This window comes from Hypanus sabinus, chromosome 19 (genome assembly GCF_030144855.1).
Source record: "Hypanus sabinus isolate sHypSab1 chromosome 19, sHypSab1.hap1, whole genome shotgun sequence".
In the NCBI taxonomy this organism is placed as follows: domain Eukaryota; kingdom Metazoa; phylum Chordata; class Chondrichthyes; order Myliobatiformes; family Dasyatidae; genus Hypanus; species Hypanus sabinus.
In genome coordinates, this window is record NC_082724.1 from 26,375,256 (window position 1) to 26,397,279 (window position 22,024).

Sequence of the window (22,024 nt, forward strand, 5' to 3'; positions counted from 1 at the left end):
ACTTCTTGTATCCTTTAGTGCAATATTGTAATATCTAAAAAAAATCTATCAATGCCACATTTCCAGCGTACACCATCTCCAGTTGCTAGAAAATCAGGCAACTTACAGTGCAAATGTAGGAAGAAATAGCAGTTTACAGGTGCCAAGTGTTGAGATCCTGTGGGTCTGGAATCTTCATTACCAGACACACAACTTGTGATCTCACCCCTGTCTTTAGAGAAGATAGCCTCAGAGAGAGAAACAAAAATGACAGAAAATAAAATACATCTACTGAGGGAATTTTTTTTGGCATTGTTTAGAACACCTGGCAGTTGCTGCTCATGGACCACCCCTGCTCTAAGAGTTCAGGTAGCAATGTGAGCATGTGCGCTATAACCACGTTAAATACAGGGCTTTGGGCTGAGATATGGAAAGAGAGCAAAGTGCTTCCAATGAACTGAATGGTCTCCTTCTGTACAGGAAATGTACAGATTTTACAGATCTGATTTCCCTGGCTTGGTTCCCACAATGTACTGGATCTGATATATATGAAACCTACCAGAAACCAGCATTGACTACCTCAGGATGGATTGCCTGGGGTGATTTTTTCCCCATTGCTATGTATTTGAAAATTAATGTCATTCACTCCCAGGGTAAATCATGCTGATGTGGAAATTGAACCAGGCACTTCCTGTGGCAAAGTTTAGACGTGACTCCAGCACTATTTTCTTTTGCAATTCTGCAGTTGAACTTGAGCCATTTGGTTCTGGAACCAACTGGCACAAACCGAATCACTACCCCACCATAGCAACACCACGACCACACACTCGATCACTTTTTAAATTCTAATTGTGTACTTTCTTTTAATAAATGTGTATAATTCATGTTTCATATATATTTTGGTTGTGAATGCTAGTTATCATTACACATTGGGACATGCCCTATTCATGTTTAGTACCTTTGTGCTGAGGTACAGGAGCCTGAAGACCCACACTCAACTGTTTCAAAAAGATTCTTTCCCTCAGCCATCAGATTTCTGAATTTCCCATGAATGCTACCTCAACATTCATTATTTGCACTATTTATTATGTAATTTGTAGTAGTTCTATGACTTAAACAGTACCCCTGCTTCAAGACAGCAATTTTCATGATATACAGAAAGTCAGTTATAATAGACCTGATTCTGCTACTACCTGATTGTCTGTGCTATGTTCCTCTGATGCTTCTACAAATAAGTTTTTCATCGCATACATATAACAAAGCAGGCCCTCTTGATTATCTTCTCCCTGCTTTCAGCTCCCCTCAGTAAATGCCAGGATACTCTCCCTCTTCCAATTTCTCATATACTAGTTGAACTCTATTTCAACCTCAGGAGAGAAGGATCTATTAGCTCCCATTGCTGGTCTCAACTTCTCTGAACTCTCAAATCCTTGACCTTTCAATCCATCTCCACCACCTCCTGGGGCATAGACTTTAAGACATTCACTAGCCTCTGAGAGAAGAAAGTAAGAGAATGATAGTTGATGGGAATGTGGTGAAGTGAGCACTATGGAAAGCACTAGAGCAGTTAGCAGAAGGTGGCGTTTGAACATGCATTCACTCACTTTGTCTACCTTGTGCTATCATTCTTGCTGCACTGTGCCCAGGTGATCAGGGACCACCACCCGGCATTGACCTCAATGGCGACTTTCTCCCACTGCCTTCTTTGTGCATGTATGAAAGGTCTCTTGATGCCATGCAGATACAGAGCCACTTTTTAACTTACCACTTCCTTCACTAGACCTCTGGAATAACATCTAAACACAAACGAATCTCCCTTCTGCTGACTTCTCTCCAATGTTTCTCAAGTCAGGAAAGCTACCAGTGGCTGATTCATGCAGAATGTCCCTCCCTTTTAAGAAGTTCTAGCTGGCTTTAACTTGAGTTAATCACCCACAATATTGGTAGTCCAGCCAATCAGTGCACTCCTTTATTTATTTGGAGACTGGGCAACCTGCTCTTCAAGTAGATTCACTGTTGTGAATGCAGGGGAATTGCTACAAAACTGTACTCCTCTGCCAGACTGTGGAGTCAGGAAACTTCAAGAGGATAGGTTTCAATAAGTTTGGGACAGCCATGTTGCAATCGGCATGCATGGAAATCAAGAATTGAAAACATAAGCATCTCTACGTGGAGCTGTTGGCATTTCCTCAAGATACTCAATCTATTATCTTCTAGGGTTTGATCTAATATTGCTTTCTTTATCTGAACTACTTTAGCATCAGCAATTGATTTTTCATCACCAAAGTTTGTTATTCGTTGGTTTTAATATTATTCCCTACATCTACCTGTCCTTTGTTTCTATTTGAAATGGTGATATTATTAAGTTGTTGATATGTTAGGTGAAAGGATGTGAGGTTCAATTATTGCTAACAAAGAGAAATCTGGGAGAAAGCCAAAAGTGAGAAGCAGAGAGGCTTCTTTTACACTGAGATCAGCTTTCAAATTAAGTGCATTAATTTAACATTCAAGTCATTTGAAACAACGACAGACATGATGATTCACAGAGAACAACTTCAAAGTCACTTTTCTTTAACACCCAGATAAATCTAAGGCAGGCATGGGCAAACTACGGCCCGTTAAGCCTTTTAATCCGGCCCGCAGAACTTGATGAAATGATATTAATAAACCTTGTTATCGTTTTTTCCCCGCAATTCTGGCGTTTTCCCAATAGATGACGCACTCTATATACATTGACCTTTGTTGAGGTGCAGCGTATTACTCCACATTTGCACTTTACTCTTTGTTCGGCTCGACCTATTTGTGTGAACAGGCGTTCAGCATCATGAACATCAACAAAGCCAGCCACAGATCCAAGTTAACTGACCAACACCTCAGATCCATCCTGAGAATCGCCACAACAAAACTAAATCCAGACTTTGATGCGCTGGCTAAAAAGGGAGACCAACAACACTGTTCCCACTGAAATTAAAAATAAGTTTCTTCGTTGTGTTATGTAAAAAATGCATTTGAAAATATTTTTTTCAATAAGCCTTACATGTTACATGTCATTTCTGTTAAGTGATGGACATGAGTAGTGCGCAGGTGCACGTACGTTCTCAAAATAAAAAATGCGCTCCAGATCAAATAACGCGCTCCGCATACTGGCGCGCTGTCATTGTTCTGTCTTTGTGCTGGTCATTGTTGAGTTTTGGCACAGGGGACAATTGAATAAGAAGGAGCAGGACGAGTAGACCTGCATCTCCAACCGTTGTTGAAATAAAGACAATCAGGAGGAGAGTGATGATGATAATATCTCGAAGGATAACAGAATTTTCGTGCTTTAAAATAATAACTGTTACTATTAAAAAAAGCTGTATTTTATTCATTTAATTTTCAGTGTTTTAAAAGTCATTTCAATAAATAGCTAAATACCATGGGACTTCAAAGACAGATATTTTGTTGTAATGCATTTGTTCATTTTCAATTGAAATTAAAGCACATTTTTTCTACATATCCCATGATATTTTATTTTCTCTTATGAGGTATATTACCAAAACACTCCGTCCATCTGCTCCTGGTCCGGCCCCCCTGTCAAATTTTAGAACCCTTTGTGGCCCACAAGTCAAAAAGTTTGCCCACCCCTGATCTAAGGGATTGTCTCCAGAGTAAAAGCTTATTTAATGGAGGAACAATTGTTCCATATTGCACAGCATATAAAGTACAGCATTGTTACCATTATTGTTCTAAACGCTTGCACCCACATATTCAAGACATCTAAATGCCTCAACAAACTGAATCCATCAGCTGCTATAAATATACAAGCCCATCTCTGGACAATGCTCAGTCATACTTCAGTGAGTTTTCCACAACAAGTTGTCAATTTAGACGTGACAAACCCATCACATTAATGCTTGCTAAAACCTACTACTGTGAGAAAGTGGCCCACAAAAGCCATAGACGTGACTTGAGCAACGTGGAATGAAATGAAATCTCTCCAAGGTATTGTGCCAGTAATGTAGTCGCTTTAAAGTGATCACAAAAAAAACTAACAATGGTTCTTTTCCTGAGTCCTTATATTTCTTAACTACGATTGTTTTTCCAATAACTTTGTAGCATCTACAGGGAGTTTATTTTTAATTACATTTAACTACCTAAAAAATTAATTGGAAATATTGTAAACACCAGAATAACAGCCGTGCTGCATTATTTTTTATTGGAGGAACTGAGCAATGATAATTCAAAGTGGGCAAATTCAAGAACACAAATAGATAAACAGAAAAGGCATCAATAGTTTGAGTTTAAAAAGTAATTTATAAAGGAAAAATCGCTATCTTTTTCCTTGTTCTGATAGCCTCAGTAATAGTAATTGCAGCCAGTCCTTTCTTTAAACCTCATAGGACTCAATGGAGCATGAAGTTTCCTCTGGGAATTGTGAAGTTTGACTCCTAAACTCCCTTACTTATAACTTGCCCTAGCTCTGAGGTATTTTAAAAATCATTTGATAATGCCAGGGTCAGGAAATGATGATGATTTTCTATCCTCCCTAATTTTCATTACAAGGTTACAATCTAGGCTTTAGTCTTGCAATTGACGGCAAATTTTATACACCCTGTGGAATTTGCCCTATGCACCTAAAATTCCAACATTCAGCTCACTCATGATACTTAACCCGAGGATTAAAATGCCAAGTGACTTTGCCACTTTTCTCTTGTGTACCAATTTGCAAGAAAAGCATTTAAGAATGAAGCTTCATTTGAATTACAAAGATCCAAAAGTTCTGATCTCTGGGAGTAAATGTGTTGAATTTTGATGAAATATTTAAATCAAGCAGAATTCACTTTAAGACAAGCTAGTTGACTTTGGTCAAATTTCATGAAAAGTTCAGCCAAAGGGTAAGTATTTGAATATTTATATTAACACTGACACTGATAAATGTCACAATGTACATTTTGGCTGATCATATCAAAGTAGATGCACAGTTGCTGCTATAAATATAACATCATGTCAAATTTAATTAATAATCTTGCCCACATAAGCAGTGTGAGTGAATCTAATGTAATGGTTTTATAGTGCTACTATGCTATCATTATACACCAATGCATATCCACCATTAATCTAACATTTCAGCTCAAATGTCCTTTAGTGTTCCTGCTTAATGTGTACAACTGTTACTTACAAATGGTATTTGAATATTTGAGAATAAAATGGTATTTGTAAAAATTTTAAATCTCTCACTTTAAAAACACCCCCTAGATAAGGTTATAGATTAAATCTAGGGTAAGTGGTTACTGTGACACTACACAGGTCATATGGCAGTTCTCTTTCTTGAAAATGTGACTAATCAATAGTTCAATGGTTCAGTTTAATATCAGAGAATGTATACAGTATACAACCTGAAATTCTTGCTCTTCACAGACAGTCGTGAAAACAGAAGAGAACTCCAAAGACATTAGGACATTAGAACCCCAAAGCCTCCTCTCACCCCCTCCCCCATGCACAAGCAGCAGCAAAACAACAACCCTCCACCACTTATTCCAACAGGGAACATCAGCACCCATTACTCACCAAGCAAGCAACAGCAAACCCCCCAAGAGAGAGCATGACCTGCAGTCCAAGGAAAACTAATTTTTCACCAAACAATCTGAGACGGCAGAGGGACGGAGAAGTGTCACCCCTTTTCCACACCAAGTGGAGAGACCAACAGAAAGAACTAAGCAACTCACTGATTACAGTCTGCCGAAAAAAAGACAGTGACACTGGAATATCTCTCCAGACCTTGTTCATTTGTAAATTAAAGAAAACATGAAAATTCCTTATTCAAATTGGTGTGGCCTCAACTAGAAATACATTTTCTGCTCTATTCATGAATTGCTTAAGATTTCCAAATTCCATTCTTGAGGCAAGCCATATTATCATCAAAATGACTGCCAAAGATGACTAAAATTTTCCCACATAAAGTATTTCTCACAGTTTTATTTAAGTAAAATCAAAGTACTAGGGAAGCTATTCAATTATTTTAGGCATTAACATACATGCTCACATAACCGTAGGGCAAGATTTATAGAGCCAACTATTATCAAACTGCAATCTGTGAAGATGCACCCACAAGGCATGTTTCCAAGAGTATTTGAGCATGTGATGCAAGTTAATAGGCACACACTAGAAAGTACAGAGGGTGCTTGGCTGTCAGTATCAGCACTCTTAAAAACTTATGACATCTTGTTATTATTAATCTTCTTGCAGAAAATGAGGCACATCACAAGTGAGAGGAAAGAAGTATACTTTCCAGGAATTTATTCACCATAATTTCAGGATCTGAAGCAGATTTAGACTAAATGCCCTCAAACTCCTGGATAAGAGCCCACAAGAAAGTGGAGCATAGACAAATTGGAGATCTTCATAAAAGTTTAAATGTAACACCTTCTAACTCTTAGGTTTAGTTCCTTTCTCATCACCGCCAAGACATACGCAAGAAAACAAAAGTTACACTCAGTTAGCAGATTTTAATGTAAATTCTGTTGTAAACCTTTATGTGGTATTTGGCAGTTCTGTGACTATAATCTGGAGAAGCAGTCCATCCAAAGTGTTGAAGAAGAAAGGCCTTACTCGTCCTCTCAAAATAATTTATGAGCACCACCTACAGAGAGCCTGAGATATGCAATTACTGAGTGTTGAAAGGTAACACTGGTAAGTCACACTGCACAACTGAAGAAAACCTATTGGTGATGACAGAGGAAGTACAGGAACCTGTGGTTTGAATGATCACACGACTGTCATCAATTCCTTTCATATCATTAAGCAGGTGCAATGTGCTGCTGTTACTATTCAGCGTGAAAGGAGATGAAAGTGTTGGCCATGCTGATCTATTTGATATGTTAGTGAGCAACACACTGGCTGATACTTCAGCTGATTGCTATCATAGTCAGAAAAGAGGTGAAGACAGAAGTGCTGAGGAAGGAGGTGACCTTCACCAATTGGGCTGTGGCACCTGGCTCAGCTCCACATGCCTTTCGCTCCCTGCTGACATGAAATACACTGAGCCAGTTTCCATTAGCTTTGGCAAGAAGCAGTATCTAATGCAAGTGTGTCAGCTCTTTTGGATTTGGTGCCTGCTGACATCAATAACATGCATGCTTATCTTTAACTATCTGAATCATGAAGTATTACAAAGGAGGCATTTTGAAGCCATCAATATGCTAGGCTACAATGTTAATGAAAATAATGGTGTGTGGCTTTTCTCTTTGGTGAAAATGAAATGTTGAATATAAAATCCAAATTATCTTCACTCTTATGCCAATAGCAGTAAATAGAATGTTAGTACTCTTGCTGTGAATAATAATACATTTGTATCTTCTAGCTTCTTGAAATAAAATGCTTATATTTAAAATAATTAATTTTAATATGACAGTATTTGCCGAAGTACTCTACAGCTTTTTCTTCAACTTCATATTAATAGAACCCTTTATACACTGTGGCTTTAAACATGTTTCTGTTCTAATGAAATCTTGTTTTGATACAATAGAACCTCCAGTAATTTTATTTTTGGCGGGGAGGGTTGTTCCCCTATTAATATTAGAAAAAAATCTAGAAAATTGAAAAAAAAACCTAAATATCCTCTTTTAAGATTGTCTATGCTTCTGCAAATGAATGGAAGCTATATCCACTGTAACTTGCATTTAATATCATGCTTGGTTTAAATATATTAGTCAAGTTAATGAAGCTCAGACCCACCATGGCATGTATTCAAGCTATATAGATTTGCACCCAATTTTTCAAATGTTGGTAGCTCCACTTCTGTGCTACCAGCCATGGAAAATTTAAAATACACCACAGATAATGAAGGTTAGGCTTTAAGGGTATATTCATATTGGACTAATTTCTGGATGTTTCAGATCAAAAAAAAGAATGAAGAAAATTAATCAATAGTGCACTCTATAAGAAACAGAATGTTTTTCATGTGAGATTTAAAAAATCTGACCTGATTGTCATAGTGAAAGCAAAGTAAATGAGGATTATCAAGCAGAGGTTGTAATGACAAGAACTATGACTGTTAGTTTCCATTTTCCTCTCACGATCTAAATATAGTGACTGCCAAACTGACTGAACCATCATAAATTCAGATAATTAAGGATGCATGGGTGGATCTACAAGAAATAGCTTTGACAATCAGATAACAAGATCCTTTTTTATATATAGAATTACACAGAAAATATAACATGGAGCTGGATTTCTCAGCTACATTTTTGAGGCCAAACCTTTGCAAAACAATAATCGTACATCTTGTTTTAAAGTTCAAAGTAAATTTATTATCAAAGTACATAAATGTCACCATATGCAACCCTGAGATTCATTTTCTTGCAGGCATTCACAGTAAATACAATCAACACACTAGACTTAATGGTAGATGGTGCCTCCCAACAGGATGACAGACAATCAATGTGCAAAAGACAACAAACTGTGCAAATGCAAAAAGAAAAGAACAGAAATATAATAAGTAAATAAATTAACAATAAATTTCAAGAACATGCAATGAAGAGTCCTTGAAAGTGAGTCCATTGCTAGTGGGAGCAGTACAATGCTGGGGCAAGTGAAGTTATCCCCTTTGGTTCAAGAGCCTGATGGTTGAGGAGTAATAACAGTTCCTGAACCTGGTGGTGTGGGTCGTGAAACTCCTGTACCTTCTTCTTGGTGACAGCAGTAAGAGGTTAAAATGGTCTGGATGGTGGGTGTCCTTGATGATGGATATTGCTTTCCTGCGACAATGCTCCCATGTTGATGTGGTAAGTGGCGGGGAGGGCTTTACTGGTGATGGTCTGGACCACATCCACTATTTTTTGTAGGCTGTTCTGCTCAAGAGCATTGGTGTTTCAATACCAGGCTGTGGTGCGACCTGTCAATACACTCTCCACCACACATCTATGGGAGTCTGCCGGAGTTTTAGACGTCATGCCAAATCTTCACAAACTTCTAAGAAAGTAGAGGCACTGCCTGCCATGCTTTCTTTGTAATTGCAGTTACATGCTGGACCCAGGATGTAAGTGCCATTACGAATAACACAGAGGAACTTAAAGGTGCTGACTATATCCTTCTGTAGTACATCTTTCAGTCATCTGTAGTATCTGTTGCAATCTAGGGAATGATACAGAACTGATGATTCTGCCCAGGATATCTTAACCCACAAAGGTCCTCACTGATAGTGTTAACCAGGCATATCACTCATCAGTGAGATCTCAGAACTCTGTAATTAAGCCTAATATGAAAGCACATGCCACATTCATACCTTGAGGAATTAAATTTCTTTGCTATGTATTTGAAATGTTTAATGAGTCTTCTTTGTGATAGAAGTTATTTAATTAAGAAATCAATGCATCAGCATCAAATGAAGAGAAACTCTGGAAACCACCTTCTCAAGGAAAATCAAAGCTTGCCACAGCCATCCAGCATGTCTCAAATAAATTACCGGCAAACTTACACAGATCTTACAAAAGCAAATTTCCCTTGGTATCCCAGGCAATTGAACCTGAGTTTATGCACAGGGCAGTGTGGATAGTTCAGTTGGTTAGAAACTGAACCATTTAGACAAAATATTATTTACAAAGAATCTAAAGAATTAAATGGCAGAAATCCAAAACTAAGGTCATGGATTTACTTTTCCTGATTATTCTAGAAAATAAACTAATTACTTACTAACTTATACACCGTAAACAAACTGGGAATTAGTTGAGTTAGCTTAGCCTGTATCTGTCTCGATGAACATTAACATAAACAGGTTGATTACCTTCATGAATCATGCAAATTATTCTGTTGAAGGTATTTTCAGTGTTCTTGGGAAGAAATTTGCAGCATTTGAACTCAGCCATAATGAAGAAACTATGATATATTATCTGGCAGGAGGTTAAAAAAGATCTTTAAGTTCCACTCCACTGGGTTTAAGAACATCTACTTCCCTTCAACCATTCATTTCTAGAACCAACTGGTAAAACCATATAACTATAGTTTCACATCACTATAGCCACTTAGCACTAAAATAAAATAAACTTTATTTTGTTCTAATTGCATATTCTTGCCAGAATTGTAAAAATTGTGCATAATTTAGGTTTTTTTGTGCATGCTGTTTATGAGGTGCTGCATACTTGCGATGCTGCTGCAGTAACTTTTTCATTCCACCAATGCATTAACGCATGTGTGCAGATGACAATAAACTAGGACTTTGATGTCAAATTGGAGGGGAACATGCTAGTGGTAGTGTTTGCATGCAGCTAAAGCCTTTTTCAGTGGCAGGGGTTGTTAGGGCTGCAGTTATTCAGGCAGGTGGAGAGTATTCCATTATGCTCTTGATTTATTTGTTACAGGTGATTGAAAGACTTTGGAATGTCCTGAGGTGAGTCATTTCCTGCAAAAGTCCCAACTCTGACCTACTATTTACATGGTTAGTCTAGGTAAGGGGCCTTGCCACTATTGACACCAGGTCATTGATGTTGGAGAATCTGGTATTAATGTCACTAAATGTTAAGGGGAGGTGGTTAGATACTCTATGGTCTTTGCTTGGTACTTCTGTGGCACAAGTATTACTTGCCACAAATCCACCCATGCCTGAATGTCACCTGGTTACTGCAGCACTTGCTGAGAAGTTGCAAATGGAAACAATAAGCACACATCTTCATTTCTGATCTTATAGTGGAAGGAAGATCACTAGTGAAGCAACTCGGCCTTAGAGCAAAGCCCTGAGGAACTCCTGAAGTGGTGTCCTGGAGCTGTGATGATTGCCCTCCAACAACCAGGGCATTAGGAAGAGATCAGGAGCTAAGTGATGATTGTGAAAGTCAATATGGACATCAGTAATGAGGTGCTTGATGAACAACTGAGACTTGATATTGCTATCAACAATATCTTACATCATTTGCTGATGGTTAAGAGTATACTAATTAGGCAATAATTAACCAAACCAGCTTTCTCCTGCTTTTTGTGAACAAGGCATAGTTGGGCAATTTTCCACATTGTTGGGCAGATGTCAGAGTAACTGGAGTCACAGCTAGTCAGATTGTGGGTACCGCAGTCAGGATGTATCCAATTCCGTAGCTTTTGCTACATTCAGAGCTCTCCTTTGTTTCTTAATATCACACAAAGTGAATCAAACTGAAGCTGAAGAACATCTTCTGTGAAGATTTGAATTCCAGGAGGAATCAGAGATGGATCACCCATTTGGTACTTCTGGCTGAATTTGTTGTTTATATTCATATGCCCGGCCTCCTTGAGGGTTCCATGTTGAGAAGCCTCTATCTTCATCACCAGTTTAATTATCCATCACTATTGGCAACTAGATGTGTAAGTTCTGCAATGATCTGATAGTTGTGAAATTGTATAGCTCTTCCTGTCTCATGCTGTCTTTGCTGTCTAACAAACATATAGCAAGCACCATGTTACAATTTTACTGAAATGCCACCAAATTTTAGTGAAGAAGCCTTAGTCCGAAATGTCGACTCCTTATTCCTTTCCAGAGATGCTCCCTGACCTGCTGAGTTCCTCCAGCAATTTGTGCTTGTTACCTAATTTTAATGTATAGTTGGTGTCTTTTGCCACTTATCATTGAACTGAAGTTGATCTGCTCTGGTAGCAATAGAAGAGTAAGTGATTTGCCAGGCCCGAGGGAATAAACTATAGGAATGTACATTTCTATTGTAGCTGTAGCTGATCTTCCGCACCTTGTGGTTCCTGATTGTGATCTGCCAGATCCATTCTGAAAGTATCCTATTTAACACAAGTAAAGCTACACAACACAGTGGTCTAATTCTCAGAGTAAAGATGGTAAGTTCATTGTATCAGTGGACAGATATCTCTGCCCCAGGTAGATTGATGAGGAGGCTTACTTCCTCATATTGGTTCAGCCACTACCTGCGGCGAACTTAATCCGGCAGTGATGTCCTTCAGGATTCAGTCGGTGAGGGTAATGCACAGAAAAATTCAGACAGTTTGATCAGGTTCGGATGATGGCTCAAGTAAAATTAAAATTTTATGCACTCTTTAAAATAAAAAAGGTTGAATCAATAGTTCTCAGAGGCAAATTAGACCTTATCATTTCAAATGTGTTCCCCACCCCCCATTGAGCAAAGGCTAAGTTTAAGAACACTCCATGTTCTTTGGATAGGTCAGCTATCATTGAACAAAGCTAAATATTCAAAACAGGGAGGTGTTTACTTGCAAGCTGACATTCGGCCATTAGAAATACAGAACATTGGAGTTCTACATCTTAAAACTATGCAACATGCAACAGTTTCTTCTGTTGGAGCTGTGCTGGTTCTTTGTCACAGTGATTCTAAGAAAACCTCACTATGCTGTAGCTTCCCTAAGGATTGGATAAATTTGTTATTCCAGGTGAAAAAAAAGAAATAAATTAACAAGATTTTGGTGGAAACCTAAATATATGTTACATGATAAGTGATATTCTATGATTTCATGTTTTTTTTCAGGAGGTTATTACACTATATATTATAAACCTCATTTGTCTTTGATCTATTTAATTCAGGTCACAAAATCCATAGACCAAGTAACATGACCACTCAACCCCCACCCCCACTCTAAAATGCTTTTGTAATGAAGATTCATAAAACATTTAAAATTTACAACATGAATACAGATACAAAATAATAGTAAGGAAGCCAAAGGATTACAGCTTGAATTGTACCTGTGTAATATATAAAATTAATTCATTGTGTATATTGTATAAGATTTGATTAACCTTATATATGCAACATTCCTTTAATATTATGAGCTTACTTTATTTGCGGTCTGGTCTCAAAACGAAGGGGCATGCTACTAGCAAATGACTCAGACAAAAAAAATGCAAGTGAGTGGCTTTGATTAATAGGCCCGTGTTGTGTATTGACAGCAACCCATGCCTTACCTTTTTAATTTTTAATTCTGCTAAATATTAAATAAATTTTCTGAAACCATTTAGTAAACCATGGAATATTTTATATTATTCCCTTTTCCTGATTTCTGTTTATATTAAAACAGCAGAAACTCCACAAACACAAAACTGGTTGCCAAAAAAATTTTATGCTTGGATCCAGACTTCCATAAACTGGAGAAATAAATTGCCAAACCTTTGTGCTTCAGCTGACTTAATTATTTATTCAAGATCAAAAAATAACACAAACACTTCACAAAACTGACATTTCACAGAGAATTGATTAGACCTCAAAATTCTGTTTATGTCTGAGTATGACTAGGCAAGATGTTTACCATTATTTAGTGTGCTGACAATTTGGAAAGGAGTGTTTTGTGTAATCCTTGTGCCTGAATCGTCATGACCTTTACGCTTTGGCAGTGGAGAGAACACGGCAGTCTCGGGTTGGCCATTTGCTATTCTTCCTCACCTTAGTTCCTAACAAAGTTAAGATTTCTGATCATTTTGTCTAATGCATTATCTTAAAAATGAAATTATCCAGAAGTAAATTCAGCAAAATGAATTGTGGTCACATCTGAGTGCAGGATCTGTTGGGCATTGTTATTTCACAACTTTTAACTGAGAATGGAAGGTAGACAGTGTTAAAAGGGACAGGAGAGAAAAGGAGCAATTAACACCAGATTCCTACCTCCTGAGTCCTTAGTGTAACAAAACAGGAACAAGAAACAAGGGAACAAATCAAACAAACAAAATTTTCACTCCAACAACATATTAATAGAATACTGCTAATGGTATATCAACACTATGTAATTCCATATGATCAAAAAGGCAAATTTTCAGGAACTGAAAGGTAATTAAACTCTAAGGTCAAACATTTTTAGAACAGAATTAAAATATCCAATTATTATCAATTCCTTTTTTTTCACAGTGTCACTAAGTTCCTACTCTCTATAACTCATTGTTATGGTAATTTCCTTGAGAGTGATATTCCACAATTTTTATTTTTGTAAAAAGGTCCAGTTTGAATTTTCAAAATTTTTCCCTTAGTTGTTTGCCTTTTACTTCTTTTTTTGGTGAAATATATTTGCAGATGTTTATAAGTCATCTTCATATTCTAAAACACCTTCAGATAAGATACCAAAAAACAAAGAAACCTAATGGAATCTGTGAAAAATGAAGGCCGTCAAACACCCAGTGTGCAGGAAAAAAAATTGTGCCAACAAATGTTTGCGAAGTTTGCAAATAACATTCAGAACTGAAATTCATGAAAGTGAATCCACAGCCACAAAGCCAGCCATAGCCAATCCAGAAGCCTGTTAGTTGCAGGCCACAGCCCCTGGAATGAGTACACCTACTATCCCTCTACTCCGGCCCCAAACACTCTGACTTTTTCAATCTGACCCAATGCTTGAATTGGACAAACAGTGGGAGGTTCCTTGCTCTTGGACCTGGGCCCTGCCACTATGATACACTCTCGGGCCCGGCCTCGCTGTCAGTATTTGGCCCGCACCCGACCTTTCCAATCTGGCCTGGTGCTTAATTCAGTCAAACATTGGTTTGTTCCTCATTCTCGAGCCTGAGCACTGTCACCTCGGTTCTGCCACTTCAGATCGGCTCCAGGTCTACTCCAGCAAAAGGCATACATTGGCTCCTCAGGCCTGCGCCCCCTCCACTTCAATTCGGCCCGTACGCACCATGCCACAACTGTCCTGCACGTTCGAAACTTCAGTTCACATCGCAAAAATGCCAGGTCAAACAGGCAGTTCAAAAGCTCAAATCCAATTAGGTACGCCTGTACACTGGATTATTACTGCAAATATCTAATCAGCCAATCGTATGACAGCAACTCAAAGCATAAAGCCATGCAGACACGTCAAGGAGTTCAGTTGCTGTTCAGAACAAACTTCAGAATGGGAAAAAATGTGATCTACGTGACTTTGACTGTGGAATGATTGTTGGTGCCACACAGGGTGGTTTGAGTATCTCAGAAAATGCTGGTCTTGTGGAATTTTCACACACAATAGTACTTAGAGTTTACAGTGAATGGTGTGAGAAGCAGAAAAAAAAACATCTAGTGAGTGGAAATTTTGTGGGCACAAACATTTTGCCAGTGAGAGAGTTCAGAGGAGAATGGACAGACTGATTCAAGCTGACAGGAAAGCAACAGTATCTCAAATAATAGTGATGTGCGGAAGAGCTTCTCTGAATGGACAACATGTCAAACCTTGAAGTGGATGGGCTACAGCACCAGAAGACCAGGAGCTTACAGAAATACACTCAGTGGCCACTTTATTAGATATCTCCTCTATGTTTAATAGTAAATAGGTTGTTCGGTTAATACACTAATTCAGAATTTAAAAAAAGAAAAATGAATCAGGAATGAGTTAAGAAACTGTTTCCTCATGTACAGCCTCTTGTGCTGCATATTTTTCAGTATTTTGCATATGTTTCAGAACTTCAGAACCTGCAATAAGGATACTGAGATGAGACAAGCTGCAATTTTCTACCGCGCCAATTTCAATATTTAAATAAATATGTAAGGATGCAGAGATTTGCTAACGGCTGTAACTATATGAGCAGAGGCTGATGAGCAGCAGTGGGTGATGTGATATCCTGATGACTCTGTCCTGATAATATCAGCGGAAGCTTTAACACTAGTTGCTATCTTCAATAAGTGTTAAGAGCTTTGAACATGGGCTAAAAATCAATGCAAAGAAAATTAAATAATGGCTGTCAGGAAGCAAAAATGAAATAATGGCTCTCAGGAGATGCAAGGCCAAATGCTAACCTAATAGCTGATGGCAATATAAACGGGTAGGTCAAGAAATTCACATATTTTGATTCTGAAAATCAATCAATATGGGAATTTCTATTAGGAGATCAAGAAATGAGCAACAGCAGCAAAAGTGAGTGTCTAACAGAAAGTGAAACTGATTGCCTATCCAACTTTGGCTAATAGTGGTCACAAGGATGAAAAACTGATGAGGTCAATTGCTTGAAGGGAGACCAGATTCTAAAGCGACAAGTTCAAAATTTACAGGAGCAGCTAATACATAAATTGCTTGTGTAAATCAGAGGATCATGAATAGTTTACACCATGGAAGGGAATCCTTTGACCTAGTGAGGGTGTGCCAACTCTGTGAAAGAGACTGCAGGTACAAAAGCCCCACAACACCTTTCCCTCCAGTTTCACTTTCAGTATTACTGCCAAATCTATTTTCACCAAGTTGACATGGAAGTAGGCATTGTCAAGGAAGGTTAGCCAAGGTTGGTTGGGCTGAGCAAGGACAGGTGGTATTTAATCCTGAGAAGTGCAACATGATACATTTTGAGTGTGCAAACCAGGATAGGGCATACAGAGTAAATGATTCGGTGTAGGGGAGCATTGATGAGCAAAAGGAACAAGGGATACAGATCCATAGATCCTAAAAATGACAGCACACGTAGAGGGTGGAGAAGAAGGCATATGTGTTGCTTGTCTTTATCAGCTGTGACATAGAATAGAGAAGGGATGTCATGTTAGGACTTTATAAAATATGATCAGGCCACTTTATAGATTGCACTAGAAAGATTGACGGATTTTGCTGAGATTAAAACATTTCCTTTATAAGAAGAGATTTAACAGGCTGGCTTTGTTTTCTCTGGAGCAGAGGGGGCTGAGGGGTGACGACAAGGCTATACAAAATTATAAGCAGGACAGATGGAGACAATGATACGTATCTATTCTCTATGGTGGCTGAGGTTTAGAAGGGAATGTGAAGGATAAATTATTTTCACTCAGAGGGGTGTTTGGAATCTAGAAAGCACTGCCTGATGAGGAGGTAGAAGCAGATACTCCCACAACATTAAAGACACAACTAAATTAGCCGTTGAATCATTAGGTACTAAGGATTTTTTTTTGTCCTTTCAATAGCTTTCATTATATGACCTTCTAGGAATAAGAACCAATTCTCCTCATCTGCTTTACTGATAACATTAATGATTTTAAATACCTCTGTCAGATCTCCTTGCAGCCTTCTCTGTTTCAAGAACAACCCCAAATTCTCCAGATGGCACAGGAGGTTCTGGACCCTTGAGAAACAAGAAAGAGGATGCTGGAAAGATTCAGCATGCCAGGCAGCATCTGTGAAGGGAATTATCCACTTCCTTTTTTAGATGATGCCTGGATAATTCTTTTCTCCGATGCTAGCTGACCTGCCGCAACCCTCCAGCATCCTTGTTCAGTTTCCCCAGCTTCTCTCTCAGTCCTTGATTCAGATTAGTAAACAGAAAGAGAAATAGTTTTATACATTATGTATTTGGTTCATTAAAAATGATCAACAGTAGACTCTCTATTAAATCATATTAAAAGTGCAAAATAATTTCTAATAGTTATCTACTCAGCTGCGAGCCTACATTTTGTGCAGCCGCTTTAAAGCTAATAAAAAAAAGAAAATGAATTGCAAATTTCAATCAAAGTAAAAATAGCACTGTTTCCGAAGGAGCTCTTTAAAAAGGTGTAGTTTAGCAAGAACAAATTCTTTATTTGGTACGTAATAGAAGAAAGGTAGGGAAGTTAGACTTCAGTTTAGAAGCTAAACAATTTTGATGGAGAAGATGAAATCAATAGCAAAAATCCACTTTCAATGATATTTGCTGTATGCATTGATAATTATCTTAAGTAGCTGAGCTTGCTACACACATGCTTTATTCATTTTTGTAGTCTTGAACAACTTTATTTTGAGAAATAGTGAAATAAGACTTATGGATAACACTTTATAATTCTGTAAACTAAGTACTAAAATCTAATGTTAATATAAATTATAATCAGTTAGTTATAGCTATAAGGATGCTTCTTGTTTAAAAAAATACCTTGTATACCAGGGTTCAAACAGTACTTCTCCCTTCCATTCTGGGATTTCAGTATTACTAATTACATCAGGCATCCTTTCGGTTCCATTTTGAAAAATTCCCTCAAATTATTTTAATTAGCTCTAAATTAATCCAACGGCATCTGATCCCACAGGCTGCGACTCCATTATCAACACACCTCCTCCACCTAACATCTCCCTTTCTGTTTCTATAGCTCCTGGGGAACATGCACTTAGAAACCTTGGGGGAACTGCCAGTGGCATAGACAAAGAATAATTTAATTGCCTCTGCTAATTGGCTTGTATCCTGACATATTGAGAAAATGCCTTGTTTATTAGTTTACAACTTCTTTTGTAACTCGGATGCAAATGGAAGATTTGTGCAACAACCTTTCCAATACAAATTGTTATTGACTGGTTTTTTCTCAGATTCTCCTGAGCTTTCTCTGAGTTCACATGCTCAGCTGAAATTATTCCCGGACTATCACCCAACATAACTCAGATATTTTGTTAAAGATAAATGATTCAGAAATACATGATCAATTTCTAACCTAAATGCACTATATGAAGTCAATTTTTATTTGGGAATGTTGAAGCGAAGCCATATCTATTGAAACAACTTAGTAGGTGCTCACATGCACAAAAACATAGCTATCAATGTTTGGATTTTTATTTAAAACAAAGCCCTGCTACACATCTTGTTAAAAAAAACTGTCAGAATGGCCAATTGATCTTTCAGACTGTTTTCCACAGGACCATTGTTTCCAAAGCTAGGAATAAAATGGGCCACATAACATGCTTATAGTCATGTATCTGTTCTCCAATTGCTTTGTATTCTGTATTGCTCATTATTATGTTTATTGTGATAAGTAGTCACATGAGTGGGGGTGTATAGTAAAAGTGAGGGGAATAAGTTACGTTTTCTTGCTTATTTTGTGAAAGTCTGCGGCTTGGGACCAGCAGATGTCATATCTTTGCTGATCATTTAATATCATCTCAAGATTGTATGCTTGCTAATTACTAATAACGGATCAAAATAAGGAATTTGACTCTTTGGAGCTGAGGGGGTGTCATGAAAGTATAACAACCCTGGGGTGGTCGTGGGCTAGCGGCAATTGTTTTGCTTTGATTTTGGATGTTTTTTGGATGTACACTCCAGAATGCACCATGGTCATACTTGGATATGGGATATGAATAGATAACAGGTCATAAATAGCATAGTAAACTCTACCTAGGACTCTGATGAGGCCTCCATCGGTCAGAGATGACAATGGATTGTTGTGTCCTAGCTGTCTAGATACTCTGCAGTATAATACAGTAAGCAAGCTGTTGCCCATGCAACAAGCTCCCCTCTCCACCTATCTGATGAACCCAAAGGAAGTGCAGAGACGGATACAGTTCAGTACCAGCAGCATTGCAGGAGCCGCCAGTCAGTGTTGAACTCAATGTAAGGCTGCCTTCGGGACTCCAGCTCCGGATTTTCCCTTCGGGGTTTACTCCTGAAGCCTTCCCCATGAGTGGGTATAGTGGAGGTTTGAAATCAAGAGTTTTCCTTCTCCTTGAAGAGCTGCCAACCATGGCTGACGAGTCCTATCTGCCCGAAGTGTCTTGTTGTAAGGCGCCAGTACAGGGCTCTTAAATTAAGCAAAATGTCATGTGATAGGATTTTGCCCAGGTGAACGCAGAACAAAATGTAGGGAAGCAATACCTTCATGATGTTACATCATTTTAGTCTTCAAATACTCATGGAACTTATTTTTCTGCTTTTCCAATCAGCAATAAACACTTAAGGATCTATCTAACAAAGCTCTGCTGCCACTACGTAACCTTGCTAATGCTGACTGCTGGGCTTGGATTCAATCCCATCATGCACTGTCCTACCATCAGCCTGCACCTGCTGCCAGTGAAAAGTTGCAAATTGTTCTGCATAATTCAATTTCCCAATGTAGTTTTTGCCCTAAGTAAAATTAAAATTTAATCTCCTCCTACAAGTAAATTGTACTCTTTTATTAGTGCTTAAGCCAATAAGGTGTGGAACATGTACAGAAAATGTTGGAAACACACATTTGAGCAAGCAGTATTTCTTGAAAGAAAGAATGCTTTGTGTAATGCTAACCTTTTGATCTGAAATGGTAACTCTGTTTCACTTATCACAGGTGATGCCTGACCGTTTTCAGCATTTTCTGTTTTCATTACAGAGTTTCAGCATTTGCAGTCTTTTTCTCTCCATATTGTTTTAAACTAAGGATTGGATTGGTGTAGAATACCAGCTGTCAAAGCATAGGCCAGGGAGGTAGAGAAGGGAATGATAATGACAAGTCACCTTTATTTAATGGCTGAAAAATCGCATGGGTTTTTGACAGTTTTCATTGTCTCACTTAACATCTATGCAGAGCCTGTGTGTAAATAATGGTTAAGGTGAATATTGAAGTTGCTAGAGAATCTGTAGTATCGTTCCTCATTCAGAAGTCAATGCTGTTAATGAAAGGGAAATAATTTTATCCACTGATGTTCTGTATAACTTTTAACATGTGGATTTGCCTCTTCTCGTCCTGACATACATTTTGACCTGGTACAGTATGTTCCATTGATTCTCAGATACACAGAGGAAAATAACATGAAACAAATTTTCAAAGTAAAACCATACTGGGCTTTCATGAATCATTCATCAGGGAAGACTCCAAAGTGTTGATCATTCTTGGGGGAGCTTCTCTTTAATTGGATTATGCTCCTGTGGTTGCCCAGGATGGCAGTGTCAAAAATATTTAGTGCATAATCACACCCATCCACCACCCACACCTGCGTTCCATCCAAGCTGTGCAAATTTACATCATAAACCACCTTAAATGGGACCATGGGGCATTAATACATTGCTAAATCCCCAGTCATGTGATCTTAATGTCAACTCAATGTGCAAGAAGCCTTCCACATGCCTTCCACAAGTTACAACACTGTCCCAATCCTGAGAAATGCTTGTAACTTACATATTTTGCAAATTGAAAATGCAGCCACGTGGCAATATATCTAACTAAAAGCCATGTCCAACCAAGAGCAATGAGTAGTTAAAGCAGGACATTTATTTAGCCATTCAGATATTGCCACAAGCCGAGTTCCCACATGGCTGATAATGCCTGCAGCTCATGGCAAATCCATTTTGCCAATTTTCCAAATTTCTATTTATATGTGCAGGCTCTACTTTAAGTTGGGTATTTGTAACTTGGAAAGGAAACTGCAAGAGCAAGCTTAAATAGTGGAAGCATTACTCAGATCCACTACTACAGCCATGTATCCTTTTTGGGACTTTACTTCGTCCCTCCCCCTCCATGTTTCACTTATCACCTGTTGGTTCCCTTTCCCCTCCCCCCCACCTTTTAAATCTACTCCTCAGCATTTTTTCTCCAGCCCTGCCCAAGGATTTTGGTCTGGTTTTGGCAAGGGTTTTTCCATAGATGCCGCCTGGCCTGCTGAGTTCCTCCAGCATTTTGTGTGTGTTGCTCAGCTTTCCAGCAGCTGCAGATTTTCTCTTGTTTGGAAGCATTGCTGGGCATTTTATTAAAATTTCTCTAAGCTCTGGACAAGTTCTTGTGGATTGGCTGGTAGCTAAAATTAACCCTGTGATCTACAAATGGAACAAAACCTGTGAACAAAACAGGAAGTTGTAGACCAGTTACACCGATATCACTAATGGAAAAATTGCCAGAGTCCACTTTATAAAGATGCAAAGGAAAAGCATTGGAAATTAATAACATGATCTGTCAAATTCAGCATGAATTTATGAAAGGAAAATGATGCTTCACAAATTTACTGGAGTTTTTAAAGGATGTAACTGGAAGAGAGAATAGGGATAGCAAATAGATGAGATGGATTTAGACTTTAGAAGGCTTTCAATATATCCCACATCAGAGATTACTGCATATAGGACTAAGAATAATACACTGATATGGATAGTGAACTGGTTGGCAGACAGGAAACAAATAATAGGAATGAATAGGTTCCTTTCTGAGAGGCAGAGAGTGAGTACGTAGTAGGGTACTGAATGGATCTGTGCTTCAATCCCAGCTACTCACAGTATGTACTGTATTCATGGCTGAGCTGAGGAAATTGAAAGTAATATTTCCAAGCCTGCAGGTGACACAAAGTTGGGTGAGAATCTGAGTTGTAACGAGGGTGTAGGGAGGGTCCAGTGTGCTTTGAGCAGTTGAGCGTGTGGGCAATTGAACAGGAGATGAAGTATAATGGAGATACGTGTGAAGCCATCTACTTTGGTGGCAAAAGCATGAAGGCATGTTACAATAAGAATACAACA

At 38.3% G+C, this 22,024-nt stretch overlaps 1 protein-coding gene across 4 annotated transcripts in view; it reads right to left on the bottom strand.

The window, feature by feature from the left end:
- The window catches only part of fhit (fragile histidine triad diadenosine triphosphatase), a 942,594-nt gene that overhangs the window by 52,865 nt on the left and 867,705 nt on the right, over nucleotides 1–22,024 (bottom strand). The gene's annotated exons all lie outside the window — the stretch shown is intronic.